This window comes from Panthera onca, chromosome B1 (assembly GCF_046562875.1).
Source record: "Panthera onca isolate mPanOnc1 chromosome B1, mPanOnc1 haplotype 2, whole genome shotgun sequence".
In the NCBI taxonomy this organism is placed as follows: Eukaryota; Metazoa; Chordata; class Mammalia; order Carnivora; family Felidae; genus Panthera; species Panthera onca.
Genome location: NC_138342.1, coordinates 85,978,896 through 85,999,382, shown reverse-complemented (window position 1 = coordinate 85,999,382; position 20,487 = coordinate 85,978,896). Strand labels below are relative to the sequence as shown.

Below are 20,487 nucleotides of genomic sequence, written 5' to 3'. Positions count from 1 at the left end.
GAGGTCCCAATAGTTCATTTTTGCTTTTAATTCCCTTGCCTTTGGATCAGTTCATCCAGAACTGGATGTTGCTGTCCAGTTCTCCCAGCACCATCTGTTAAAGAGACTGTCTTTTTTCCATTGGATGTTCTTTCCTGCTTTGTCAAAGATTAGTTGGCCATACTTTTGTGGGTCTAATTCTGGGGTTTCTATTCTATTCCATTGATCCATGTGTCTGTTTTTGTGCCAATACCATGCTGTCTTGATGATTATAGCTTTGTAGTAGAGGCTAAAGTCTGGGATTGTGATGTCTGCCGCTTTGGTCTTCTTCTTCAAAATTACTTTGGCTATTCGGGGTCTTTTGTGGTTCCATACAAATTTTAGGATTGCTTGTTCTAGCTTCGAGAAGAATGCTGGTGCAATTTTGATTGGGATTGCATTGAATGTGTAGGTAGCTTTGGGTAGTATTGACATTTTAACAATATTTATTCTTCCAATCCATGAGCATGGAATGTTCTTCCATTTCTTTGTATCTTTTTCAATTTCCTTCATAAGCTTTCTATAGTTTTCAGCATACAGATCTTTTACATCTTTGGTTAGGTTTATTCCTAGGTATTTTATGCTTCTTGGTGCAATTGTGAATGGGATCAGTTTCTTTATTTGTCTTTCTGTTGCTTCATTATTAGTGTATAAGAATGCAACTGATTTCTGTACATTGATTTTTTATCCTATGACTTTGCTGAATTCATGTATCAGTTCTAGCAGACTTTTTTTTTTTTAATGTTTATTTATTTTTGAGACAGAGAGAGACAGAGCATGAACGGGGGAGGGGCAGAGAGAGAGGGAGACACAGACTCTGAAGCAGGCTCCAGGCTCTGAGCTGTCAGCACAGAGCCCGACACGGGGCTCGAACCCATGGACCGTGAGATCATGACCTGAGCCGAAGTTGGACGCTTAACCGACTGAGCCACCCAGGCGCCCCAGTTCTAGCAGACTTTTGGTGGAGTTTATCGGGTTTTCCATATATAATATCATGTCATCTGCAAAAAGTGAAAGCTTGACTTCATCTTTGTCAATTTTGATGCCTTTGATTTCCTTTTGTTGTCTGATTGCTGATGCTAGCACTTCCAACACTATGTTAAACAACAACAGTGAGAGTGGACATTCCTGTCGTGTTCCTGATCTCAGGGGGAAAGCTCTTACTTTTTTCCCCATTGAGGATGATATTAGCTGTGGGCTTTTCATAAATGGCTTCTAAGATGTTTAAGTATGTTCCTTCTATCCCTACTTTCCCAAGGGTTTTTATTAAAAAAGGATGCTGAATTTTGTCAAATGCTTTTTCTGCATCGATTGACAGGATCATATGGTTCTTATCTTTTCTTTTATTAATGTGATGTATCACGTTGATTGATTTGTGAATGTTGAACCAGCCCTGCAGCCCAGGAATGAATCCCACTTGATCTTTGGTGAATAATTCTTTTTATATGCTGTTGAATTCGATTTGCTAGTATCCTATTGAGAATTTTTGCATCCATATTCATCAGGGATATTGGCCTGTAGTTCTCTTTTTTTACTGGGTCTCTGTCTGGTTTAGGAATCAAAGTAACGCTGGCTTCATATAATAAGTCTGCAAATTTTCCTTCCCTTTCAATTTTTTGGAACAGCTTGAGAAGGATAGGTATTATCTCTGCTTTAAATGTCTGGTAGAATTCCCCTGGGAAGCCATCTGGTCCTGGACTCTTATTTGTTGGGAGATTTTTGATAACTGATTCAATTTCTTTGCTTGTTATGGGTGTGTTCAAGTTTTCTATTTCTTCCCGTTCGAGTTTTGGAAGTGTTTGGGTGCTGAGGAATTTGTCCATTTCTTCCAGGTTGTCCAGTTTGTTGGCATATAATTTTTCATAGTATTCCCTGATAATTGCTTGTATCTCTGAGGGATTGGTTGTAATAATTCCATTTTCATTCATGATTTTATCTATTTGGGTCATCTCCCTTTTCTTTTTGAGAAGCCTGGCTAGAAGTTTATCAATTTTGTTTATTTTTTCAAAAAACCATCTCTTGGTTTCATTGATCTGCTCTACAGTTTTTTTAGATTCTATATTGTTTATTTCTGCTCTGATCTTTATTATTTCTCTTCTTCTTCTGGGTTTGGGGTGTCTTTGCTGTTCTGCTTCTATTTCCTTTAGGTGTGCTGTTAGATTTTGTTTTGGGGATTTTTCTTGTTTCTTGAGATAGGCCTGGATTACAATGTATTTTCCTCTCAGGACTGCCTTCGCTGCATCCCAGAGCGTTTGGATTGTTGTATTTTCATTTTCATTTGTTTCCATATATTTTTTAATTTCTTCTCTAATTGCCTGGTTGACCCATTCATTCTTTAGTAGGGTGTTCTTAAACCTCCATGCTTTCGGAGGTTTTCCAGACTTTTTCCTGTGGCTGATTTCAAGCTTCATAACATTGTGGTCTGAAAGTGTGCATGGTATGATCTCAATTCTTGTATACTTATGAAGGGCTGTTTTGTGACCCAGTATGTGATCTATCTTGGAGAAGTTTCCATGTGCACTCAAGAAGAAAGTATATTCTGTTGCTTTGGGATGTAGAGTTCTAAATATATCTGTCAAGTCCATCTGATCCAATGTATCATTCAGGGCCCTTGTTTCTTTATTGATCCTGTGTCTAGATGATCTATCCATTGTTGTAAGTGGAGTATTAAAGTCCCCTGCAATTACCACATTCTTATGATAAGGTTGCTTATGTTTGTGATTAATTGTTTTATAGATTTGGGGGCTCCCATATTCGACACATAGACATTTATAATTGTTAGCTCTTCCTGATGGATAGACCCTGTTATTATTATACAATTCCCTTCTTCATCTCTTGTTACAACCTTTAATTTAAAGTCTAGTGTGTCTGATATAAGTATGGCTACTCCAGCTTTCTTTTGACTTCCAGTAGCATGATAGATAGTTCTCCATCCCCTCACTTTCAATCTGAAGGTGTCCTGAGGTCTAAAATGAGTCTCTTTTAGGCAGAAAATAGATGGGTCTTGTTTTTTTATCCATTCTGATACCATGTGTCTTTTGGTTGGAGCATTTAGTCCATTTACATTCAGTGTTATTATTGAAAGATATGGGTTTAGAGTCATTGTGATGTCTGTATGTTTTATGCTTGTAGTGATGTCTCTGGTCCTTTGTGGTCCTTGCAACATTTCACTCACAGAATCCCCCTTAGAGTCTCTTGTAGGGCTGGTTTAGTGGTGACGAATTCCTTCAGTTTTTGTTTGTTTGGGAAGACCTTTATCTCTCCTTCTATTCTGAATGACAGACTTGCTGGATAAAGGATTCTTGGCTGCATATTTTTTTTTTTCTGTTCATCACATTGAAGATTTCCTGCCATTCCTTTCTGGCCTGCCAAGTTTCAGTAGATAAGTCTGCCACTAGTCTTATGGGTCTCCCTTTATATGTTAGAGCGTGTTTATCCCTAGCTGCTTTCAGAATGTTCTCTTTATCCTTGTATTTTGCCAGTGTCACTATGATATGCCATGCAGAAGATCGAGTCAAGTTACATCTGAAGGGAGTTCTCTCTGCCTCTTGGATTTCAATGCCTTTTTCCTTCTCCAGATCAGGGAAGTTCTCAGCTATGATTTGTTCAAGTACACCTTCAGCCCCTTTCTCTCTGTCTTCCTCTTCTGGAATTCCTATTATACAGATATTGTTCCATTTGATTGCATCACTTAGGTCTCTAATTCTCTCCTCATACTACTGGATATTTTTATCTCTCTTTTTCTCAGCTTCTTCTTTTTCCATAATTTTATCTTCTAATTCACCTATTCTCTCCTCTGCCTCTTCAATGCGAGCTCTGGTCACCTCCATTTTATTTTGCACCTCATTTATAGCAATTTTTAGCTTCTCATGACTATTTCTTAGTCCCTTGATCTCTGTAGCAATAGATTCTCTGCTGTCCTCTATACTTTTTTCAAGCCCAGCGATTAATTTTATGACTATTATTCTAAATTCTTGTTCCATTATATTGCTTAAATCGTTTTTGATCAATTCGCTAGCTGTCGCTACTTCCCGGAGTTTCTTTTGAGGAGAATTCTTCCGTTTCGTCATTTTGGATAGTCCCTGGGGTGGCGCGGAACTGCAGGGCACTTCCCCTGTGGTGTCTGGAGTAACTTGTGTTGGTGGGCTGGGCCGCAGTCAGACCCGATGTCTGTCCCCAGCCCACCACTGGGGCCACAGTCAGAGTGGTGTGTACCTTATCTTCCCCTCTCCCAGGGTCAGGACTCACTGTGGAGTGGTGTGGCCCCTGTCTGGGTTACTTGCACACTGCCAGGCTTGTGGTGCTGCTTTGATGGGATCTGGCATATTAGCCAGGGTGGATCCACAAAGTGCACAGGGGCAGAGGAGCAGGCTCAGCTTATTTTGCCCTTGGTGGTCCCCTGCGGGAGGGGCCCTGCAGCACTGGGAGGGAGGCTGACCCGGTCTGAGGGATGGATCCACAGAAGCACAACATTGGGTGTTTGCGCGATGCAAGCAAGTTCGGCGAACTGGTTCCCTTTAGGGTTTTGGCTGGGGGATGGGAGAGGGAGATGGCACTGGCCAGCATCTTTGTTCCCTGCTGAGCTGAGCTCTGTCTTCCAGGGCTCAACACCTCTCCCTCCCGGTGTCCTCTTGCCCTCCCACTCTCCAAGCAGAGCTGTTGACTTATAACATTCCAAGTGCTTGCTAAATCCCGATGGCTGTCAGCACTCACTGCGTCCGGCACCTCCGCTTTTGCAAATCAGACTCAGGGGCTCTGCCTTGCCAGGCGGGCTGCCCCTCCACCTCCCCGGCTCCCTCCCACCAGTCCATGTAGTGTGCACCACCTCTTGGCCCTTCCTACCCTCTTCTGTGGGCCTCTTGTCTATGCTTTGCTCCGGAGAGTCCATTCTGCTCATCTTCTGGCAGTTTTCTGGGTTATTTAGGCAGGTGTGGGTGGAATCTAAGTGATCAGCAGGACGAGGACGAGGTGAGCCCAGTGTTCTCCTACGCCACCATCTTCCTTGTTTTTCTCCCAGAGCAATTTATATAGAAGATATTTTTCAGCTATTTTTGTCATATCAAATTTAGTGAAAAATGCTGTCATTAATAAGGTCATCCTTTTTCCTCAAAAGTGTTTTGCTCTCAATGGCATGGTTGCAAATATAACTGACTTATTTTTTTAAGTTTCTATTAAGTTTTTACAAGAGAAGACATCGGTGTTTTTTAGATGTTTTTTAAACCATTATTAAATTTTCATCATGTTATCTTCAAATAAATGAAGGACATAGTTTTTGAAATGTTTCAGAACGTTTATTTCTATATGAATAACTTATGTAGTTCTTTCCAACAGGTAGGAATTGCTTCATGCCATTTTAGGAGCAAATAATACAGGTTTAGTGGACTAAGCCAAATTAAATCTGGCTTGAGCCTTCTGTTCCAATTAGAACAGAACTTGTTTATGTGTCCTCCATCCTCCTTAGATGGACCCTAAAGCACTAATCTCTCCAGTATTTCACTGCATCTGGAGCACAGAGCAGTGCCCTGTTCAGACTCTTCTCAAAAGCCTTTCTTCCCAGCTCTACCATTTGTAGAGCTTTGCACCAGTATCCTGCTTTTCCCTTCCCTACCATGAGAACAAAGCATTTCCCTAACCCTACAATCACAGAAATCTTACCTACTCTCCTGAAACAAGGCAGAAAATAACTTTGAATCTTTTTTGAGATGTCTTCATCATGCTAAAGGTGAAGGAGAGTTTTTTTTATTTGATCACCCAAGAAAGAGTTGTAATTTAAATCATATCCTGAGCAATAAGAAAAGGAGAAAGAAAACAGTCCTAACCAAAAACTTGAGAAAAAAACACATAGGCAAAAAAGGATACGGTGTGTGCAAGGACCAAAGTTGTTTGCGGTATGGGGAGCAAAGTTAGAAAAGGGCAGTTTGTCTCTATAAGACGTTTATAATTCTTATTGGAGAAATAAGAGTTGTTTTTCGTCTATTATTTAAGAAGCTTGCAGAGTCCATTAGAGGAGCCTCAGAACTAAGAACCCAAAGCTTCTGGGGGCCCACTCTCAACTGCTTTTATTTGTTTCATATGAAGGTCTCCACATAAGAGCTCATGTGGAAAAAAACACAAAGGTTTTATGCTGATAACAGGACATTTGAGTGTTTATTTGTACCGAGCCCTGTTCCAGACACTTGTCATGTAGTTGCACCACTGCCAACCATGTCCTTTACAGAAGAGAAAACTGCAGCTCAGGGAAGCTATGTATTTGCCTGTAGTTCCGTAGCTATAAAGTGGCAGTGCTGACATTTGAGTCCAGTCTTAACCCCAGAGACTATTCTCTTTTACAACTGTATTATATTTAAGTTGACTTAAGGGGACACTGATGTGAGTTGACAAGTCATTTCTGACACGTGCAGCCCCTGGCACTGCTTTTTGGCTTAAAGACCCTGTGATGTCAACTCTGTACCTGGACTTTGACAACGCAATAAGTCATCATTCACAAGAGACGTGGGAAGGAAAGGGTCGAATAGACTGAAAGCACACCACGCCGTCGCCGGGAACCCCCAAACCCGAGCCTTCGCAGGGCAGAGCAGCCGGCAGTCCGCTTAAACGCGGGGCCTCCATTAGCCCCGCCCTGCTGCTGCCAGCCCCGCCCAGACCCCACCCAGACCCCGCCCCGCTGCCCTTGGCTGAGCCGGCGGCCATTAGTCTGGCCCCAGCACCCGCGCGGAGTTCGTGCCCTGGCGGCTTTTCCCCCAGAGCGGCGCGTGGTCTACGCGGCAGTTGCTGGGCGCCAGGACCGCTCCCGGGGTAGCGAGGGATGCTGAAGGAATTGTAGGTATGGTCCATTTTTCTCAACAACTCTCACCCTTTCCAGGCCCTTGGGCACTGGCCCCTCATCCTGTGCCGTCCTTCCCTTCCTGTAGGCCCGTGGAGCTCCTTTCCTCCCGCTTCAGGAGCAGACGTGGGCTCCTTTGTCAGAAGCTGGGGAAACAGCCACAGACCTTTTTTCTCTCCTCCCCCTGACTCGTTTCTTTACTCCCTCATCCCACATCGCTGTCTTCTTTATTCTCTCCCTTCCTTCTCTGTTCCTTTCATTTTACAGATAACTCGCAAGAAAAAAGATCTGTCAGTCAAGACTGACTGCAAAATTAGTTTTATTAAGGGTAGACTGTTGTCCAAAGGGTGAATATGTGCAAATGAACTTTAACGTGCTCCTGTGACCGGACGTGTGTTCCAGGATTGGTAGCTGATCCTGGGAAGGCTTTCCTCCCTAACCTACCCACCTCTCAGTTCCCCCTCCCCAGCCTGTTTCTGTTGGCTTTATTACACTGGACAAGCCCTTTAGCTCAATGCTTTTGAAGAGACTAAGAGCAACTGTTGTACAGGTACCATGTGTCCAGTATACAGCATTCAGGAGTTACAAGAGCGCTGCAGGCCCATACCAGGTCCCTGAAAAATTAGATGGAGAGGAGCAATTGACGTGGGTATTCCCTAATTCTCCATAAGCGTAAATAAAATTGTAATTTGTGCAAGAGCAGTGTGGAAAGTTAACACTTGTTACTATCTCAGCTAAAGAATTCATGACCCCAAAGGGTTTAGTCACTATGTGCTTATGAAGAGCGCATTCCTATTTATTGCCTTCTGTGAATACCAAAATGTATATTAGCCATTTTTATCAGTTGGCTGTCTCTTGTCATGAGCTCCTGCCCGTTACCTAACAAGAGGGAAGAGGCAAGTGCAATAATAGTACCATCTAAAGTAACATGTTTATGGTACATCTCATGTTGTACATTATTTTCATATTTTCACTAAACAGATTTAATAGTACTTGGAGCTTAGTATAATATACATTCAGTAAATATTTGTTGAAGAGACGAATGGATGAGATCCTCAAGGAGCCATGCCTTATTCGTTTTTGTATTCCCTGCACCCAGAGCTAAGTCTAGCACTAGCAAGTCTGCAAATATGAGAGATCAGATAGAGTGAGTGATTCACTCAGGAACAGGCATTCATTAAATATCTCTAGGAAATCTGTTTTGCCAGTTATTCTGAATACAATGGTAAGAAAGACTGGCAAGATTCCTATTCTCATGGAACTTAAGATTTAGTGAGCAAAGCAACGAGATAGGAATGCAGAAATTTTGGATAATGTTAAGTGTAGTCAAGAAGTAAAACAGTATGAAGTGAGAGAGACTGGGGAAGAGGTCGTCTTAGATTGATTGGTTAAGGAAGGGCTCTCTGAAGACCTGACATGTGCTAACACCTCAGTGATCTAAAAAAAAAAAAAAAAAAAAAACACAGAAATAGTAGGATCAAAGCATTGAAGTTAAATGGAATTCCAATTGCAAAAATCCTACAGTAGGAAAGAGCTTGACTCTTTCAAGGAACACCATAAAGACTGCTCTAGCTTCAGTGTGGATTAAGTGGTACAACTTGACCTTGAAGAGATAGGGGCCAAATCATACAGGGCTTTGAATAGGTCATGAGGATCTACCCATAGAATAAGTTTGGAATTCATTTAAAGCATGATGATAAACCAGCAGGAAGTTCTCCTGGAAGGGAGTAATATAATCTGATTTTCATTGAAAATAGATGTGTTCTGCCTGTTATGTGGTTAATTGATCATAGGGTTGGTGACAAGATTAGTAGCAGAAGACGATTGTGATCCAGGAAGGAATGACAATAGTTTGGGCTAACATAGTATAGAAGTGGATGGATATAAGGTATATTTGGGGCAGAACCTACAGATTTGGTGATGTTATGAATGTAGGGGATGAGAAAAAAAGAGAATCTCCTATGTTTTTGTCTTGAATTTGAGTGGATGGTTGTGACATTTACCAAATGAAAAAGACTAAAGAAGAAAAAGTACCTGTGTGTGTGTGTGTGTGTTTATGTACATTGGGAAGGGGCTGTTTTTATTTTGTTCACCTAAAATTTGATCTATGCTTATTAGAAATCTAAAGTAAATCTGGTGTCTTGAGTTCTGTGTAAGGAACCAAAGATACAAAATTGAGGAACATCAGCATGTAGAAAAAACTATCTGGATAAAGTGTATTCATAGAGAGGATTCCAATGATTAGAGGTAAAGCAGAAGAAAAGAAGCAAGCAAAGGAATTGGGTAAGGAGTAGCCAGTGAAGTAGGAAGAAAATCCAAAGAGTGCGGTGACTTAAAAGTCAAGACAACAAAGCACGGCCAGTGCTATTGAAACACGTTGAAAAGTCAAATAAAGATATCTGATCATTGGATTTTGACAACATGTAGTGGTTATGTGTCTTGACAAGAACGATGAAGAGAAAATGTAATGTGAAGAATAGATACAGCACTATAGACATCTCAAGATACTTCAGGAAGAAGAGCTGAGAAATGTAGATAATAGAGGAGTATGTGGAGTCAAAGTAGAATTCTCAAAGATAGGGACACTTAAGTATGTTTCTAGGCTAATGGGAATTATTCAGCAGAGAAGAAAAAAATTATAGTATAAGAGAGAATGTGTATATTTTAGGAGTGAAGTCTTTGAGAAAACAAGAGGGAATGGGATCCAGGGAATATGTAGCAGTGTTGGCTCAGGAACATGAACATAAAATTTGTAGTAATAAGAAGAAAGGCAGTGAGTATAGGTAGAGATGCAGATAGATGAGTAGATCTAGTGATCTCAGGAAAGAGTTTCTGCCTGATAGTGATTCTCTTTTTCTCAATAAAATAGAAAGTCTGAGGCAAGATCAGTAAGGAGAGAGAAGAAAGAATGTTTGGGTAGGAAGAGAAGGAATAAAATAGTCATTTTAGAGAATGGAAGGAAATCATTTGTCTTAGTCTGTTTGGGCTGCTGCAACAAAATAGCATAGACTAGGTGGCTTATAAGCAATTTTATTTCTCATAGTTGTGGAGGCTGGGAAGTCTGAGATCAAGGTGCTGGAAGATTCAGTGTCTGGTGAGAGCCCTATTTCTGATTAATAGAAAGCCAAAAGGGATTAGAGAGCTCCCAAGAACTCTTATTAAGAGCACTAATCCCATTCCTAAGGGTTCTGTCCTCATGACATAATCATCTACCAAAGACCCCCTACCTCCTAATGCCATCACATTGGAGGATAGGATTTCAACATATGAGTTGTGAGGGGACACAAATATTCATCTATAGCAATACTACAGAAGCATAGTAGCATAGCTAGGCAGGATCAAGTGCCCATTTGAGATTTGTAGCCTTGTAAGTGGGTAGCTGAGATAGGGTGGAGGAAAAGATCATAGGAGCCAAGGAGATCAAGGAGCCATAAGACCATAAGGATTGGCTTACCTGGATATTCTAGTGGCTAAGTGAGATCTTCAACCTAAATATCCTGACTGCCCACTCAGTAGGTTACAGTTTTCCTGAGAAATAGCTCATAGCATTGCTCTTTTGTGCCACTTATCCTTCCAGTTGACATAAAAAAATAAAAATAAAAAATTGTGATCTGATTTATTTTTTGATCCATATATCCAAATTCTAGATAGGCTGCTGCTTTTGTCTCTCTTATTCCTTTAATATTTAATTTTTTTGGCTTGTTTTCTTTGTGAATTTTTTTTAACCACTTCCATCAATATGTGTTTATTAAATTGCAAAAGCCTACCTCTTAAGTGGGAAAGTAAAGATGAAAGATAAAATTTGGAAATCCTGTTGCCTGTAGAGCTGGGATGACCAGTAATAGGGAAACCTGATTGATCTGTATTCACGCTAATAATAATAATAATAATAATGATAATAATAGCATTGGGGTAACCTTTTACATTTTGTGCTATGTTTTTATTTTCTCGTATCTCATTTGATTTTATAACTACCTTTTTCAGATGAGGAAACTGAGGCTCAAAGAGGTTAAGGGTCTTGACCAAGGCCACATACCGAGTAAGTGGCAGAATTATTAACCACAGAGTTCTGACAAAAATCCCATGGTTGTTTTTTGTTTGTTTTTTGGGTTTTTTGGTTGTTTTTTTTTTTACTATAGTGGTTTGTTTCTTTGCTTTTTACACTCTATTATATCCAAAGTGATATCCAAAAAACAAAAAACTCTGCTAGGTAGAAAGTAATGGCTGGCTAGAGGCCTTTTACAGTTTAAAAACTTTTTGTTTGTGTTTAAAATTCAACAGTTAATGAGATTAGATAATTACCTGCCATCTACTGTGTTAGGTAGAGAACTCAGAAATGATTACAAAATCAGCACTGATTTAATCCAGTAGGGAAATGCATGGAAATGCAAGTCACTAAGTAGCATTTCTTGGGCCCTTTCCAACATACTATATATGCTTCCACAATACCCTGTATCGACTAAATTCTATATACAAAGGAAAATGAATACAGTACCAGTTATATGGTGGGCTCTTGCTGAATATTTGTCAAATAAAAGAATGATGATAGTTAAACCAGTAATTATAAATATAACATAATAATATAATTATAATAGTTAAACCAGTATTTATAATTATAATTAAAATAGTTAAATCAATAATTGCTTCCACAATACCCGGTATCGACTAAATTCTATATACAAAAGAAAATGAATACAGTACCAGTTATATGGTGGGCTCTTGCTGAATATTTGTCAAATAAAAAATGATGAAGGTTAAACCAGTAATTATAATAGTGGGATACAGGCTGTGATAAGGGATGGATGCTATGATAAGGATGCATCTTAGAGAAACTTCTAAAGGAAGGACTTCTAAACTGATAGAGTTAGTTGTGCAAAAGATGGGGGTTTAGGGTTGGAAAACAGCATACAAAATGTATAGTCTCAGAGATATGAGGCTTGGCAAGTTTTAAGAACTAAAATAGCATGGCCGAAGTTTAAAAAATGAGGAGATAGACAGGAACAAGGTTAGCCCTTATTAAAGGGAGCTCTGTAATATGAGTTTAAGGAGCTTGGACTTTTTTCTTCTATGGGAAGCCATTGAAAAATGTTAGGCAGGAAGTTGCCGTAATCATGCTACATTTTAGTTTATGCTGCATTGTGGAGATTACAAGCAGAGGACCAAGACTGGACATGGGGAGAACAGTTGGAAGGCCGTTACAGGGTGTATGTGAAAAAGTGCTTATGGCCTGGGCTGGCACAGTGGCAATTTATACTGAGAGAAAGTGGACAAAATTTTCAATTATTTAGGAGCTTGTATTAACATGATTTAGTAACTCACTGAATGTCAGTAGGGAAAGAGAAGGAATGAGTTCTCAGTTTCTAATTTCAGCAAGTAGGTGGATGGTGGTTTCATTCTCTGAGATAGGAAATTCTCTGAAGAAGGAATAGATTTAGTGGGGGAAGCTCTTGAGTTCAGTTGTACATATATTGAGTTTAAGATGCTTGTAAAGACCATGAAGTAGAGATATCCAATAAGTTGTTAAATACACTACTTAGAATCTCAACAGAGCTTCTCTAGGCCAGACTCATCAGCATATTGGTCATAATTGGAGCCATGAGAGTAAAAGAATTCTCTTAAGAAATGTATATAGAGTGAGAAGAGGGCATAGGGAAGAATGCTGAGCAACCCCAACTTTCAAAGGATGGATAGATGAAAAGAAGACCAAGGACAACCAGAGAGAGAGAATGAAGGTAGAACAAGTGACAAAGTGATGTAAGAATTCAAAAAGGGAAGACGACTTCTAGTTTTGTGCTGTACCTTGCAGGAAGTTCTATTGGAATGACCCTTAAGCAATAGGTATGATTTACAAAGAAGAAATGCAGTGGGAAGGTATTCCAAGCAAAGAAAACAAAAATGCACAGGAGAACAATTAGTAGTTCAGTATGACTGAAATGTAGGGTCAAGAGGACTAGAGAGAAAGCCATGATGGTTTGATGCCATTTTGTGGAAAACCATGGATTCTGGGTAAGTTGTTGGTAACTTTATTATTTGGTGAGAAAAACCATTGTAGTGGGGCTAACAAAAAGTCAAGGATATAAATCATGCTCTGAACCCTGGAATACCTTACTATTTTATTGTGGAAACAAGATCTAGGCATCTGAAAAGAATAAAAATTCAAGATAACACCTGATTTATGAGAACAAACACTAACTCCCATAGGAATTTTAACAGTGGCAAAGTCAATTTGAATTGGAGTACTAGTTTAGCCCAGATTTGTATTGTCCTGATTAAATAATATGCCAGCTAGTCATTATCTTTAAAAAAAAAAAAAAAAAAAAAAAAAAGCCAAGCAAAAAAACCCTGATCTAATTTGAATGCTCTGTATAAAGAATATTCTCCTTGTGGATATAGCTTTCAAATTCATCTGTTTGGAAAGGCTTACATTATAGTTTTTACTTAATGGTCTTTGATGTACACTCACAAAGACTTCTTTGTATGAAGGACAACATGAGTTCCAAAGATCCTAAAGCAATACATATAAGCAGATAATGATGCATATGTTTTACCAAACATTCATGTAATAAATACACGTTAAATGACCATTATATGTCAGTAATGCATAGTGGCTCGGAGCATGGACTACATATTGAAACACACATGAATTCAAATCCCAGCTCTGCTTTCAATGGAAGGAAACAAGTTGCAATCTCACTTAGAATAGTTTATACTTACCTCTGTAAGTATTCTGATTTTTGAAAGAAATTCCAGTTATGTATCCAATTTTAACACTACTATCAAACTTAATTGTTATTTCTTAAATCTTCTGGGGAGAGAGATGAGAAATGATTTTAAAGTATGTAGCTAAACCACTGCGTGAATTATCCATATTTAAGGACTATTCTTTGGCCATAAATTTTGCTGAATGATATATGATATATTCACTAGATGTCGCCATTGTACAACATTGCTTCAAAATGATAAACCCAAAGAACAGTGTATAGTAACAAGAGCACACACCAGAGAAAGACAATTAATTTCTGTTATGTGATATACATACATACACACACACATACATACATGATATTTATATAAGATGTGTAATTCCCAAGCAACATGTGTTGGTATTCTTTCACACCGTTTCTTAGTAGGTCCATAAGAGAATAGAAAGCAAGAAAGAAAACTGATAAAAACCTTAGATCATCTAACATCTTTCGTCTCTACCTCATTTTATAAATTTGAAAATGAGGTACAGGGAGATGAAGTGACAAGAAATTTACTCAGTGCTATGTGGCAGATTAAAAGCAGGAAGCTTAGAATTCCCAATTCTATAATACAACACTGTTTCTATTACTAATATTTACAGTCAAAGAAACATTCTAATAAAACTAGAACTTCTAAATCCATCAAAATTTTCCACTGCTCTATTTTTTTTTAATTTGTGTGGTTTTTTTTTTAAGTTTATTTATTTACTTTGAGATAGTGAGAGAGAGAGAGAGAGAGAGAGAGAGAGCGCACATAATTGGGAAGGGGCAGAAAGAGAAGGAGAGAGAGAATCCTAAGCAGTCTCTGCACTGTCAGTGCAGAACCCAATGCAGGGCTTGAGCTCACAAAGTGAGATCATGATCTGAGCCAAAATCAAGAGTCAGACACTTAACCAACTGAGAAACCCAGGCACCCCAAATTTTCCACTACTGTAAAAGCAAAGTTTAGCAATATGACAACAGTTCCTATTTATAATAAAAATTATTAATTGATTACCATAGCTTTTGCTATGAACTATACAAATATCTTACTTTATCCCCATGATAGCAAGATATGTGGCACATATTTATTTATTTCTGCCTTATTCCAAATGAGATTTTTAAGAACCTTATTGAAATAAATAATAGCCTAAAAATTTAAAAAGAAATTGAGGTGATCATAAATATAAGATACTAAAATATAAACCACTTTGAAGTCTTCTGTTTGTTAGTGTACAAAAAGCATGCCCTGATGTCTAGTAAAATCAAACTTGATGGACTTGTCTCAAATTGTATCCTGCTTTCTCTAGCTGTAAGTGTAAAGTAAGAAAAGTAGATAGTAGTATGCTCATTAAAAGATGACAAGATACTATAATTTCCCCAAGATCGTACAACTAGTGTATTTCTGATTTCAAAGCCCTCATTCTTTCCATTATGCCAGCTATCCAGACGTATAATGAGAGGACTCGTACCAGAATACAGTCACTGTAATCCTTAGACACCTGGATTACCACAATTACTTCTGATATATACAGGTAGGCTTTTGCTTATATCAAATTTATTTCACATAATTGCACAGAGCTGTTGACAAGATTTTTTCTGTCAAGAAATTGACTCCTAAGAATGTTATTAGGAGAACTACATTTTAAATTATAAAATTTGTGTTATATTAAGGAAATCGACTTTTGAAAATTTGATTATGTAATAGATAAAGAGGTCCTAGGGGAAGCAAGAAGTCCAAAGGAAAATAGAAGGAGATATCTAGATCAAAGAGGAAAGGAGATAAGCACAGTGTTAAAAAAAAAAAGAGAGAGAGAGAGAAGAGGGCAATAGGGAGAGAGTTAAGGGTTAAATACCCTGCCTAGCCTGCTTCTGATCCCTACATTACTCAAGTATCTGGATATTCTTCCTTACCTTCCTCCATTTTTGTATCAAAAATCTATCCTAGCCAGGGTCCTACCTAGTTCTTCAAAACTTCTACTCTTTAGTCTTTTTCTATAGGAACAGAACCTTTTACTAAGTTGTCCTCTTGATTTCCTGCCTGTCTTTGCAGCATAATCATTAAGGATCTTCGTCATTCTATAATTTGCTTCCTTTTTCATAATGTATTTGTAAAGCCTGTTCTTGGTGTTGGCAATCTTACTCTTCTACAAAAGATGCCTTTTTTTGTTAACATCCAGAAATATTTTTGGTTTTGTTGTCATTTTGAATATCTGGCATTTAAAATTCTCAGTTCACTCAATATTTATTCCACACATATTTCTTGAGGGCCTACCATGTGGTAGGCACTATGTAGATCAAGGGTAAAACCAGATATTGTCCCTCTCTCTTGTGGAGCATATAGCCTTCCAGTTCCCTCCAAGATGTAATAGGTCTACTGCAACCTCTTTTTTTTTACTGCTCACAATAAAAAAACTCTGGGCAAAATGTGAAGAGCAACTACCTGAGATCGAAAAGTAAACAAAAGGAGGTGGATTGTGGAGAGTCAAAACCACACGGTGAATTTCTTTTGCTCTTGCAGCTTTGACCTGAAGACAGGCTTCAGTGATAAAACCATGCAAGGACAGCACAGAAGGTTAAAAGTACAATAGGAAACCTATTTTTATGGCCTGAAGATCTGGGAAAATGGACTCTATCATTTGAAGAGAATGTGAAGAATCCTTGTTGTTGTTGTTGTTGTTTTCCTTTTGTGGTTTTTTTCCCAAGGGCAGGCCCTATTTATGACATTATGGGCAGCTATAACTCAGAGGAAAAAACCCCATCTTCTGACCAGAGAAACCAGGGAAAGAGACTTTGAGAGATATAGCAGGGTACAGATTTAGGAGAGGGAAAAGCTGGAGAATGAGGTTCCTTAGTTCTGTATATGAACACAACAAGATGCCTTGGGTCACCTCCAGCTGTGCATGCAGGAGACAGGCCTAAAGCAGCATTGCAAGGGCTTTAAGAACTAAAGTAAGATAAAGAATTTTTAATTTAAAATAAATATGGAGGGAAAAAACACTGCTCAAGTCACAGAATAACCCCTGAGTGGTTCATGCTGGAACACACCCAAAACCGCAAAGCAAAGGCTTTGAAAACAAATGAGATTGGAACCAGTGCCCACAGAAAGTAAGAGAGAGCTTATGATCTGCACCTGAACAAGTTGATTACCTACTGAGACAAACAAATTTAAATATTTTTCATAGGATTTTAACAGGACCCAGAGTCTACACAGCAAAATGTCAAGGATATACTCCAAAAGTACTTGACATACGAAGAACTAGGAAATGAATGTCTTACGAGAAAAGAAAATCAATAGATGCCAATCCAAAATGACACAGATATTGGAATTATCAGACAGAGGTTAAAGCAGCTATTATTGTAACTGTTTCGTTGTGGTAAACTATGATTGTAATGAATGGGAAGATACACATTAATAGCAGAAAAATAGAAACTAAAGAAACAAAAAGTTTCAAACTAAAAAATACAGTATCTGAAATAAAAATTAACTGGATAGACTCAACAGCAGAATGGAAATGAATGAGGGAAAATCAGTGAACTTGATAGATAAATAGAAACTATCTTATCTGAGGAAGAGAATGGGATAAAGAGATTGAAAAACAAAATGAGAAGAAAATTGAAAAATAAAATGGGCACTATTATGGAGTCTATAGCCTAATGAGGCTAACACATTAAACAATCACTAATGGATACACAATTACAAACTGAGATAAATGTTCTGAAGAAAATGATCAAGATACTGTAAGAGCATATAATAACTGGACCTGACTTAGCTAGGGGCAGAGGTGATGTCATAAATATTTCTCTGAGGATATGTTCCTTGAGCAGAAGGATGAAAAGGAGTTAACCAAATGAAAGGGAGATGGTGGTAGAGAGTGTTTCAAATTAGAGAGAAAAGTAAGTGTTAAGGCCTTACAGAAGGAACCTAGCAATTTCAGGGAACTGAAAAAAACAGAGTGGCTAAGAGTGGGGGGAAAATGGATGGGCAATGGTATGAATTAGGCTAGAGAGGGAGCCAGGGACCACATTGTGCAGAATCCTATAGGTCATTGCAATGGACCGAATGTGTCTCTCCCCAAATTCATATATTGAAACTTTTTTAAAGTTTATTTATTTTTGGAGAGAGAGAGCATGTGAGCAGAGTAGAGACAGAAAGAGGGAGAGGGAGAATCCCAAGCAGGTTCCTTGCTGTGAGCGCAGAGCCCTAATCAAGGCTTGATCTTAAGAACCATGAGGTCATGACCTGAGCCAAAATCAAAAATTGGATGCTTAACCAACTGAGCCAGCCAGATGTGCCCATATATTGAAATCTTAACCCTCAATATGATAGTATTAGGAGGTGGGACCTTTGGAAGTTCCATGAAAGTAGATTCCTTATAAAGGGATTAATACCCTTATAAAAGCAACCAACCCCAGGGAGCTCTCTGCCTCACGTTTTGCCATGGGAGGATATAACAGAAGTTGGCAGTCTGTTACCTGGAAGAAGACTTTCCACCCTACTTGCTGAGACCCTGATTTTGGATGTGCAACCTCCAGAATTGTGAGGAATAAATTTCTGTTATTTATAAGCCACCCAGTCTGTGGTGCTTTGTTGTGGTAATCTGAACTAAGACAATTGTGTTAAGTATTTTTGTCTATATCCTAAAGCCAGTGAACTGGTAGAGGATTGAGAGATGGAAACTTCAGGATTCCCAACTTTTAACAATTGAGAAGGATGATCCTGTAAAGGAGACAGGGAAGGAATAAGAAGAAAGGTATGGGGGCGGGGAGGGGGAGATATGAGAGAGTGGTTTAACAAGAACCAAAAGAAGAGTGTTTTATCATGTCATGTGGTCACTTGGAGATTACTAATGATTTTTGCTAGAACTGTTTTTTTGGAGTGAAAGGAATAGAATCTTCAACTAGAGAACAATGAGGGGTGAGTAGTTCATGGAGAAAAAAAGACTGAGAACTGCTGACTCTCCAAAAAGTTTATTGGTAAAGGAACAGAGACAGACGGGGCAGTAACTAAATGGGCAGATGGGTTTCTGGGAAACTTTTATTAAGATGAACTCATTTAAAAGTCATTGGGAAGGATCTGGTTAAAAGGAAGTACAAGGGGAGAGATAGTTGGTACAGGCAGAGAAGGATCATTGATAGTATAAAATTCTTGAGAATATAGGAAGGAATATAATCTAAAATGCACATGCTCTGATTGCCTTAGGAAGAGGGACACTTCCTTTAAGAAGAGAGGAAGCTAGATTTATATATGGAAATTGGAGGTAAGGTTATCTACTGAGAATTAAGGGGAATATGTGGAGGATCTATGGTTTGAGAAGAGTGGAAAAGGTTTGGAATAGTCGTTGGGGAAAATGAGTTGACAGAATGTATATGTTGGGTTTGGTCCATTTTAAAGGCCCACTAGAGGCTGTTGGTTATGAATTTATAGTGATGCCAGGTTTCTCTAGTGTAACTTTCTATGGCAGTATTCAGTTGCTCATATAAGTGAATCAAAATATGAGATAATAAGGTCAGTGCAGGATCAAGATTTTTCTAAAAAGGTACAATAGTAACCATATTTCAGGAGACTAGGATATTAGTAATATTTTGGAGATGGTAGATCACACATCAAATACAAAAGGAAGTAATGAGGGAAAGGGCTAAAGTCTGAACTAAAAGTATCATTGCACTACACATCCTGATGTTAAAGATTAATTGGTAGGGATGAAGCAAATGCAATTGAACAAGCAAACTGAAAGAAGATAAGGTAATATTTTTACAAGTAGATGTTTGAATTAGTGATTATTGATTATAGAACATTTCAGATTATGGAAGGGTCTAGTATGGCCTTTCCTTTATTGGAAAGGAAGTAAAGAACTGAGGAACCAAGGTAGTAGCTGAATTATCCAAGTGTATGTTTAAGACTCACAAGCATTACAAATTTGAGGTGCTCATGCTTTTGGTGAATAATGGAAAGGGACCAAGATGAGGTCAGTAAATTACAGAGATTAGAAGAGAGAGAAGGTGGTGTTGTCAAATTACACAAGTTTCAAAGCAGCAAGGTTTTTAAAATTAATGTTTAGTGGGGCACCTGAGTGGCTCAGTTGGTTGAGTGTCCGACTTCGGCTCAGGTCGTGATCTCTCAGTTCATGAGTTTGAGCCCCATATCAGGCTCTGTGCTGACAGCTTGGAGCCTGGAGCCTGCTTCGGATTCTGTGTCTTCCTCTCTCTCTGCCCCTCCCCTGCTCATGCTCTGTCTCTCAAAAATAAATAAACATTTAAAAAAAATTTTTAATAATAATAATGTTTAGAAATAGCAGTAGGGTGTCAGAAAGAATGGTAGCAAATAAACAGATATTATGTAAGAGAACCATAGGGAAAGAAGTGTCCTTAAGGGAAGTGCTTGGTTTCAGATAGAACACAGAATTTGAGAAAATGCTCTGAAAATAGGTTGAAAATGTAAGAGGCTGAGAGTTTGATAATAGTCTAGCAGAAGTTCCAGAGTACTCAGTGAAGGGGCTTGGGAGGTGAGGGGCATGTAGAAGGCAGGATGACAGGCAATGAAATGATGGCTAGGGATTGTAACACTTTTATAAATTGATTTCCTATGAGCTATTTCTAAATAATGTTAGCCTTCTGTTACTATTCTTTAAAATATTTATTTACTTGAGAGAAAGAGAGAGAATCCCAAGCAAGCTCTGCGCTGTCAGTACAGAGCCCCACGCAGAATCCAATCTCATGAACTGTGAGATTATGACCTGACCCAAAATCAAGAGTCAGAAACTTAACTGACTGAGCCACCCAGGCGTCCCTATAACTTACTCATTATGCTCTATTTTGAAGTTTTTCTAGGGCCCTTATTTTTAATAGTTTCTTTTCTAAAATGGAAAAGCCAAAAAGTTAGATATTTGATAGATTTTTCTTCTCTCTTTTTGAAAATGGATT

General features: G+C 38.6%; 1 protein-coding gene across 7 annotated transcripts in view; it reads left to right on the top strand.

Moving 5' to 3' along the window:
• Positions 1 to 6,716: 6,716 nt before the first annotated feature.
• SLC9B1 (solute carrier family 9 member B1) overlaps positions 6,717 to 20,487 on the top strand; it is a 73,504-nt gene continuing 59,733 nt past the window's right edge. For 5 of the 7 annotated variants that reach the window (XR_009616250.3, XM_060654532.3, XM_060654528.3 and 2 more), the window contains exons 1-2: positions 6,717 to 6,841; positions 15,005 to 15,098. The gene's annotated coding sequence lies outside the window, so the exon portion shown is untranslated. The remainder of the gene's footprint in view (positions 6,842 to 15,004; positions 15,099 to 20,487) is intronic. The other 2 variants (XM_060654529.3, XM_060654530.3) reach the window with 2 other exon arrangements.